This window comes from Cupressus sempervirens, chromosome 10 (genome assembly GCF_028749045.1).
Source record: "Cupressus sempervirens isolate cs-2001-9-10 chromosome 10, ASM2874904v1, whole genome shotgun sequence".
NCBI classification, from domain to species: domain Eukaryota; kingdom Viridiplantae; phylum Streptophyta; class Pinopsida; order Cupressales; family Cupressaceae; genus Cupressus; species Cupressus sempervirens.
In genome coordinates, this window is record NC_143127.1 from 398,272,517 (window position 1) to 398,282,831 (window position 10,315).

General features: G+C 33.7%; 1 pseudogene; it reads left to right on the plus strand.

Annotated features, from left to right (window-relative positions):
• The first annotated feature begins 6,866 nt into the window (after positions 1–6,866).
• LOC149534357 (TPD1 protein homolog 1 pseudogene) lies at positions 6,867–7,577 on the plus strand (annotated as a pseudogene).
• The last annotated feature ends 2,738 nt before the right edge of the window (positions 7,578–10,315 follow it).

Below are 10,315 nucleotides of genomic sequence, written 5' to 3' on the forward strand. Positions count from 1 at the left end.
TTTTTCTTCTTACCAGAAGGGCTACTCCTTCAATCTTTCTATCCTCCTCAAATCTGCTAATGCTAAAAAAATATCCTCTAGCACTTGGGCTCATTAAAAAAATAGTTCAAATATTCAAGGCACTGAAAGCTATTTTAGTTCTAGTCAATTCTCTAGACTATCTAAGCTCATTCTCAACTACTTCAAGACTTCCAAGCAATGTCTCCTTTGTGAGATCTTTGTACAAGATATCAACAATTATATCATTGGAACTATTGGTTTAAATGGTGGTGTTAAGCTCTTCAATATCTTCCATATAACCTTATCATCTTCTTTGATTCCTCCTTAAGATCTAATACTTGAAGAGATCTCTAATATCCCACCTACATATGTTCTTACAGATTCATCTTCCATCATCTTAGCATCTTGAAATACACAAATCCAACTTTGTAACCTCAACTTCTTATAATGTTCATCTCCTTCAAAACTATTTTCCAAAGCTTTCCAAATCAAATGAGAAGTAGCAAGTGACTTTACTTGATTGTATTCAATTTCAAGAAGTGCAGTCAATAATGCTTCTCTAGCTCTCATGTCACACATAAAAAGATCTCTTTCTACCTTGGTACAAGTTTCCAAATTATTTTTACCAATGATTATCTTTTTTTTTTTTATCAAGATCCAATATCCTGCGCCTATACACAGTAGATTTGCCTTCATCTTTTCTTTCCAGCTGTCATAATTTGTTTCATCGAACTTCAGACTTTTTTTCTTGAACATGCTCACCATGGATCTTCAAAAGTTGTTAAACTTTATCTTCAAGGACCTAATTCTCTGATAGCAATTATTAGAAAGGACAAGATTTTCATTACACCAAAATATTGAATTATTGATGCTCGATACAACCAATAGTCTTATAGAACCACAGGAGGTGGTTAAGCCATGCCACAAATCCTGTGAAGGATACTAGCCCGCTACCAACACCAACCTCCCTTTATCTCACACTTCATAACATCTACAATCAATTATGAGTTCCTTTCTATAATTATCCTCAAATGAAGGTAGCAAAGGTTAGGCCCCATAAAAGTTCAATGGAATTTTCTTGATTTCTAGTTTCCATCTCTTATTTACCTAGAAAGCAACACATTCTTCACTAGCGGCTCCATTATAATTAAGCTTAACCCATGAGAATTCATTTCCTTTCTACATAGTTTATCTTCTTACTTCTGTTTTGTTATTATCAAAATTGTGGGAACCATGAGGTAACCCCAAAGCTTAAGAAATATAAAAGTCCCTCATGGGTAAGAGATAATCTAAATTTTTTCATCTCCATCATCTCAAATTTTCTTATAGCAACAAGAGTAGGAAAATAAAAATTAACTTTGAAGTTCCTTCTTCTTCCTAAAAAAATCTATTATTTCTTCTTTTCTATAGAATCCAACATATGTGTGGGCAATTAACTTCCACATCTATGAAATTATTAGGTTCTGATATGACAGAATGATAAAAATCTTCAAATTTAGCATGAAGAACTAGATAGTGTTAAACTTTCAAATGAATATATATCAAACCTCTACCATGAAAGATGAATGAATTAATATTGGTTTAATTTCCTAAACCTCCTTTAATATAAAATACACCTATTAACCATTTTGAAACCCACTTTTGGTAAGGATATATATAAGAAAGATTTTCCCATGTAGGGATGTCCACCAAAAAAATGGAATAAGGCAAGGGCTCGACACAATTTTTGACCTAGAATTATCCCCACTATTCCTTATTATCTTTAAATAAGCTTAGTTGAAGGTGAAAACCCCCAAAGTGTTCTTTGACTAGAAGAAGTCATCCTCCACTATATGAATAGGTATTTTGTATCTATTCACAATAATAATCATAATAGTGGGAGTCCTTGAAAAAATGTTCCCCTTGAATAACTATTATCATCATAGTCCTTTTCCATATAAGTTTGAGTGAAATAGTTGTACACCCATTGTACCCTTTTTTCTTCCTTAGATATTTACTAATTATTATTATTGGCAAGAGAACCAATAATTTTATTTTTTTCATTTTTGGAGGTCAATTTATGGGAGGAGGTATTTATGCCCCCCTCAATCAACCAAAGTATTCTCAATATTTTTTTCTAGAAAATTCCTCCATTTTATTATTTTCAGTCTATTTATTTCACCAATCCTCCTCCTGCATATGAGAAATAAGGAACATATTACCTTTGGCCATGATAAGTTAAATTAGTTCTAGTTTTTGTTTGATGTCACTTTAATTTTTTAAGACGTCTCCAAATGAAAATTTTCTCCAATGCTTCACCCCTTTTCCAAGTTTTTCTAGTTTACTCATGAGTTGAAATATAGTCAACCCCCTTACAGGGATATTCAACTATCTAGTAATATAATATGTAAACTTTGTATTATTTTTCCACATAATATAATAGTAGAAATGCAATGTACTAGACAAGGGACTAACTAGCTAGTCAAAGAGCACAATGACTTGATATGAGATAGTTTTAGGCAAAGTCTCGAGAGAGGTGTTCACTCCCATACCCCATTTTGTAGAGACCAAAGATCTTCCCAGCCTCACTTGAATGAAGGACTTTCCCTTACTATTATTAGACCATGTCAATGGTTAACACTATGTTCTATATTCATCATTTTATTATTTCTTCAAAACTCAAAAATATTATTCATACTATCAGTGTAGTCAAATTGACCTCTCAACTTCTTAGAGGGATATAATGGGAAGTTAAAATCCCCTATTATTATATACAAAGTATTCCATTTAATCTCTTTTATCTTAGAGATATCACTCTAACTATAAATAGGGATCTCCCTAAAATTGGTAGCTTAGATGTTTATCAAATATTATAAAATACCATTCATATTTAAAAGAAATATTAGGAAATTACTTGAAGGGGATACAAATAACCATGGTTTTAAAAACAATATTCCATAATGTAGTGATCCCTCCCAACAACTCATCTACTTTCTTGTAGAAAATATTCACTCCTGACCAAAATGTTAATCTCAGTTTCTAAGTGTGTGTATGTGTGTGTGTGCATGTGTGCGCATGCATCTGCATGCGCATGTGATATTAACAACTATAATTAACACAATGTGAACCTTCAGATCTAATATTAACTATTTCTCAAAAAAAATATTTTTAGGATTGTTTGGTCTTTGAATATTCCATGATTTTTTAAAACTTATTACTTCTTTGGGTAGCTTTCAAAGTTAGCTAACTTCCATTGAAAATTTTCTTGTCTATTTTTTTCCCTAGAAATCATTTCTATTGGTTTTCAACACTTACTTTAGACCCTACATCTACCATTTTATTTCCACATGTTTTCCTTTTAGGTTGTTCCTCACCCCTTTCTAGAAGAGTCAATGGGATAGGGAAGAGTTACATCCTTTTTGTAAGTCCCTTGGTCTATTATGTTGTAGGGTGTATTCCTCATTTATTCTCACATCCATTCTCATGATGTCTCCAAATGAACCATCACCATGTCTCTCCCTTTCATACTGTTGCCCAGTTTTCAATCATCTTCCTTTAAGCTATAAGTTATAGTCAAGTTGATGTTCATTTTGATGTCTATATCTAGAATGCCTCTAGGATGACCTCTCTTCTCATCATTCCCTTGAGCTAACCTAATTTGGGAAATCATCCATGAAATGCACTAGTTAAAAGGCTAGGTGGTTAGGTTTTGGAGGGTTTACTCATGTGTTACCCTTATGAGAAGAAGGTTTGGATACTTTACTAATTCATCATTCCTTATTCTTAATCATGTTGAAGGTGAAGATCCATGCTATGTTACAATTTTCATGGAAGACAGCATAGGTGATCAAACTTAGAATGTAGAGAAATCAATTTGTATCAGCAACCTATGTGGATGGGCAGAAAAGTCAATCAATAGAAAGAATGTATGCCATTGGTTAGTTGAAAAGTCAACTACTTACCTATTAGTTAGGCCCCCTTTCTTTTGGTTTTAAGCAACGATTTGTGGCTTAAGATAGAAGAGTTATGATGATACACCATATGATACCCTAATCATAAGATCAAGAAAGGAATGAAATAGAGATATGATACTATGATGGTCGTGAGATTAAGAATCTTTAATTTCAGAGTTAAGATGCTACGTGGAACTGTAAGCTCATATGATTGTAGAATCATAAGCAAAGAAATGTTAAAGTTGAGTAGGGCCAAGCGCATAAGCACATATCATAAAGTCTTATGATGTTACAAATTAAAGGCTAGCAAAGGTTCGTAAAGGCAAGTGTTGAGTATCTCAATCTTATGATATACAATGTAGTCGTAGCATCACAGGTGTGTATTTTCAAGTTTTAAATCTTATGATCATCCTATTTTCATGTCATTGTGCCTCATATTAAAAGGTCTTCTGATGTTACAAGATAGTGGCCAGTGTATGAGCACAAGGGCTAAAAAGGGGACTCTCGACCATAAAAGAGCAAGGGTATCATAAGATAGTAAGTAGAAAGGTTAAATTGAGTGGGGCTAGATGCATAAACATAAAGAATTGAGCACATGTCAAAAGGTCTTCCAAATTTATGAAAGGCAGTGGATCATGATATGATGGCGGAAAATTTCCAAGCTTATGATATGACAAAGGGTTTTGAGTTTCATGGCAATCATCAGATCTTAATTGATCAACACTTGGTGTTTCCCCAATTTTTGAAGATGTTTGAAAAATAACCAATGTGGGAAAATGAGAATTCAAAATGTAGAATAAGTGGGCCCACACTATAAAAGTGAACAAGAGAATTAAGGTCATCTAATTTCAGCTATTAGATTTTAAAGGATTAACAACACTCACTTTCCCACTTTTCAAAGATACATGAAGGATAACAATTGTGGAAAAGCGAGTGCAAGACACGTGTACAGAGGGACCCATGAAGGAAATCACAAAGGAAACATAAAGAGGTCTAATATGTTTTAATTGTGATCATTGTTTTGAGATCCATGATGAGAATTCAAACCTACAATGACCAGTGAGATACAAATTATATGAATTTGGCATCTTAAGTAGAATATGGAAGAAATGAAGAATTTTATAGTGTTTTTTCAAAGCCACGTGAAGAAAAATAGTCATTGTGTGTTTCTAGAAGCATCATGGAGTGAGGATCATCAATGTAAAATATTCCATGTGTCTATATCATGTTGCAGATTAGATATTTTCATGTTTTATTTTTTTTCTCTTCCTATTATGTGACTGTTTCTCTACTAGAACTAAGGGATGACCAAAAATTATAAATGTAATCTCTTCTAATAATGCAAAGATCAGAAAACTTGATGGTGATTTAGCTCTGTAATTCAATTTACCTAATTTTCTTTTCATGTTTTGTTTCCCATAGACTAGTTCTACATTGAGAGTTGAAGGATGATTACATGTGATTATGTGATCACCTTGTGGATTCCATTTCACCTTGGTATTTATAGTATAAGTTATTCTATTTAATTTTTCACATATGGTTTTGCTTCTCCTCTTGTTTATTTCATGACATGTTAGAAATAGTTTCATTGGGAATTGAAGAATAAATGTGATTGGATCTATTAGTAACTTATTAGATCCCATTTCATTCAAGTCTAATAGTTAAAGAAATTCTATTTTTCCTTATGCGTATCTCTTCTTCCTTTACTCTTTTGCATTTAGATAATGAATCTACATTTAGAATAGGAGTAAGAGTCAGAAAATCTCAAGATAACCTACTATAGTCATTCCATTGGGTGTGATAGGTTCTCCTAGCCCATTTTGCCTAAATTGTTTGTGTCTACAAAAAAATTGGTTAGTCTTTATTGCTCTTAGGTTAAGAGCTTATTCTATCAAAATTGCTGATCTAAGAAGGACATATTCATTGCACATCATTGCAAGTCCTAAGGGAGCTATGCCTTGTAATTTAGAGGGCAGTGATAAAACACATACAATGACCCATTTGTTGGTAACATCCTTTTGTCTCTCCAAAACATTGGGTATTAAAAGAGCCAAATTATAAAATCTAATAGGAGATGAAACTATTAACCAACAAAAAAATTGTATAAATGAGTTATGATGACTGTGTCTCCTAGGAGTTTAGCAAATGAGTTTTCATCAACTTTGAAGGTAGCGTAAATGTTAAGGAATATGAATTTCCAAAGAGATTTCTTAAGAGAACCACCTTTAAAAATGTCTTCATTTCTATCATAAATGTTAAGCACAAGGAGTTACCAGTTAACACATTTAGAATATTAACCCATTGTGCAAAATCAGGCCGGAGAATTTCTCAAGCTTCTGTACACAAGGAACAAATGTTAATCTCACCATCTAGTTTTTTAACAAGTAATTTATGCAGGAAAAGGAGTCATAAGACACATGACTTCTTGGGTTCTATAGGTTTGCACAAATGCCAGCAAGGTCCTTACTCTATTTGATTAGGTTCACGGTTCAACCCACTAAACTATTAAATTAACTACTTCATAGCTGTAATGGCCTCTAGGAAAGATTGTCACTTTTAAGAACGAAAAAGATTGACTCTAAATTAATGAATCACAATTATTAAATAAGAAATTAAATGATACTTTTAATTAAATATAAATTTAATAATGTTATTAAATAAGTCAGTGGGAACAGGTCCCGGATTCCAATACCAACAAAGAGAAGATTTAGGAACAACAATATAACCGCTGCTTTGAACCATCATAGCCCAAAACAGGCAAAATTAAATGACAGCTATTTACTATTTACAGGCAATATTATTTGAAGATAATTATAAAACAGCCTTGCGGTCGGCTGCATAAGCATACCGACGTGGGATGTGGCTAGATTGCTATATAAACCACTGAAAGGCAAATTGTAAAGTAAATCCAAAGCGTTCGCAGCAACAACGACGATGCTGAACTTGATCAATGTTTCCGCCTTGTTTGCTCTCCTCATATTCTTCAACGGAGTCTCCGCGGGTATATATATCATACCGTCAATATGCAGTTCTAAGCGTTTTAGAAATCATTATATAATAACAACAATAATAGCTTTTACTTCAATTTTTTTTTTAAAACAGCATATCGCATAACGCATTTGTGATATGTGCAGGCTTGTCAGAAATGGAAGATTCACACTCCGTGGGTGCGTCCAACGTGACAAATGACATTGTGAATTTAAGCTACACAAACCGTAGGCTGTTGGGTCGTCTGGGTAAGTCAAGTCCTTAAAGTACCTTATGTATTTTTTCATAGTTTGGAATTTGATGCGCATTGTCAAATTTGCAGGTGGATTCGCTGAGAAAACGGGACAAGCTTGTTTGAAAGAAGACATAGCAGTGAATCAAAGCCCTGAATCTCCAACGCCAAACGGACTGCCATCATACACAGTGGAAGTAGTGAATGTGTGCAGAACAGGCTGCTCCATTTCAGAAATACATCTCGCCTGCGGATCCTTCACCTCTGCGATAGAGATTGACCCAAAATTGTTCAAGCGTTTGAGTATCAACGACTGCCTTGTTAACAATGGGAATCCAATAAAGGCTGGAGGTTCTGTGTCCTTTGTTTATGCACAAACTTCTAAATTTCCCATGACAGTATCTTCTGTTAAATGCGTGCCATGACTAGCCAGCATTTGTATGCCTGAGGTCCTAACTGATTATTAATGGCTTCGGACTATTAAATAAATTTGTAGGGAACAGATTTATTTACTGTTTTTACAATGCATATCTATAATTACTGGTTCCGTCTTCTTTTTCCACTTTGGTTTGTCTTTGGAACAGTTATATACTATGGAATTTGTTGTGTTTATTTTCCAGTTATGTCTGCGCTTGGAACTGTTATATGCTATTGAGTTCATTATGGTTATGTTGAATATCATTTAAACTGTAGATAATCGATTTGATCTTTTAATGCTTATATGAGACTCTTATTTTTCATGCATGTTTTAGTGGAATATCATATTAACAAAGAGGAGAAATTAGTTATTAGTGCTTCTCAGATAAGTTGCATGTCTCTGAACGCATTAATATTGATTGTACTCGAAAATTTAGATTAAATGCTCAGTTGCATGAATTCAGAAAATTAGGGTTTAGGGTTTGTGTATATTTCAGGATTAGGCTGCCATTATATTGGTTTGTGAGGACCAAAGACGATTTGCAATTACCTGATATACAATAGCTATGACATTTTTTTCATAATTAAATTTTATTTAATCTCTATGTTAATTAATTGAAGTAAAAGTATCTAGGTTAATATATGTTTTGCACGTAATTGACAATGCGTTTAAAGGCACGTGTTGAGATATTTTGAGGAGGAAATGGCAATCAATAATAGGGAGGGAATGATCGCATTGACTTTGGGAATGCAAATACCGTGTTTCCCATCGATCTTGCTGAATTAATAGTGTTAAATTCTTGACTGACAAATGCTAGATTAATAATATGTTAGGGTGTGATGTGGCATGTAGCCATCACTCGATTAATATACATAGCAGGCAACAAATGATTGTTGTCTCCACCCCGTGTCTTCTGCATATTTTTCACCAATAGTCTGATGCTTGAGATATGAGGGAAGATGTAAAGAACCAGTTCTAGACTAACTGTGCCACATCATCATCATCAACCGGATAATTTGCGCAAAGGAAACCAATAACATAAAAGTGGAAACAAAATCAAACCATTCGTTACATAAGATTAATAATATATCATTAATTTGATATCAACAATTCTTTTACATACATTCATGTCATGTCATACATCATTACAGATTTGTTGATTCAGCATTTCAACAGTTACATATAATTCACAAATTGCTGATCCAACTTACAGTATTACATTTTTTTTTTTTTTTTTTTAATAAGCATCAACTTATAGCTAAACATAAATGAGTTACAATGTTGTAAATAAGTACATCTCAAATGATGAGCTGGGCAATCAAACTGAGATGACTTTCCAATGAGCTCTCCAGTGGTTCCAATCTCCAAAAGCTGTAGGACGTCTCCCACCTGCTTCCCGAGACGAAAGTGTGGCCCAGGCGCTTTAACCTCGCCAACCACGGAGTGAAGTACTCCCCCTGGATTCTTCCTAACATGAAGAATTCCCTGACCCTGGCACGAGAAGCCTAGCTTCCTAGAACAGGATGGATCAGATGTATCTGGTGTGACCGTGTAACATTTCTACATTGCAACCATGTGCCTAGTACTCTAAACATAGAATGTAGCTGGGAAATAAATAACTACATATCTACACATATGCAGTAAATGAATACCAAATAGGCATAACCATGAGTCACATATGCAATATTTGGAAAAATAAATTGGCATGGCCAAGCACTTTCAAAACCCAGAATTACTTGTAGAAGAAACAAAAGCAACATGCAACCATTCTACAACACTGGCAAATAGGGAAACTAAACATGAAGATATCCACCTATCTATCCCATAATCGCTACATTACACCCAAACATGAGGGGATATACGCTTTTATCAAAAAGAGTTGTAACAACAGATTTATAATTCATTATTAGCCAATCACGAATCAACTGAAATGAAAATACTTCAGACTTTGTACAGTTCAGCCAAAATTAGTACATGTTCACAGTATTCAACCCTACTTTAGATTTCGCCATTATATAATAATGGTAATCCTGTATATGCATATAAGCATTCAGTGTAACTGCATTTACATAGTTTAGACAAGCAAACACCCCAAAACTCAGTTTGAAAGCTCCCACGATCTCTAAATGATATAGCAGAATACTCATTCTCGCAAAAATTAATGGGTTGCCAATCTAATCATAATATTATTGTTGCAATGGTGATATAATAGTTTGAGATACCAAGGAAATCACTTTGAGTAATGACAACTCGAAGTCATTAAGGTTATGAGGGATAGGGTATACCAGTTCAGTTATCTACTCACTGATCCACAGGAGATAACAGTTTACTCCAGTTCCACTTTTCTTAAGTCAAAATAAATCCAATGCCATCAAATTTAAGATAACATACAGAACCGCCATAAAATTCCGATGTGGTCTTCAAGACCCAAAACTAGAATATGTTTAGGTGGGATTCTTCATAGTTAAAGATAAACTCATGACAAGATAGCAATTTTACAGCCATTCCTTATCTCCTATGATGCTTTAAGCATTAACATTTACCAGTTAGCAACAGTATGTTTTACACTATATCACTAATGGCAACAACTCAGCACCAAAGAACAAGATATACCAAATGTTTAATAAGGTATCACAACATGTTTTTAAGATACAACCATGAAGTTTTTACCATATCAGTATTAACTTAACGTGTAAAGGATAACAGTATTAATGTGTCCAATAATTACGGTTCCAGCATGAGTAC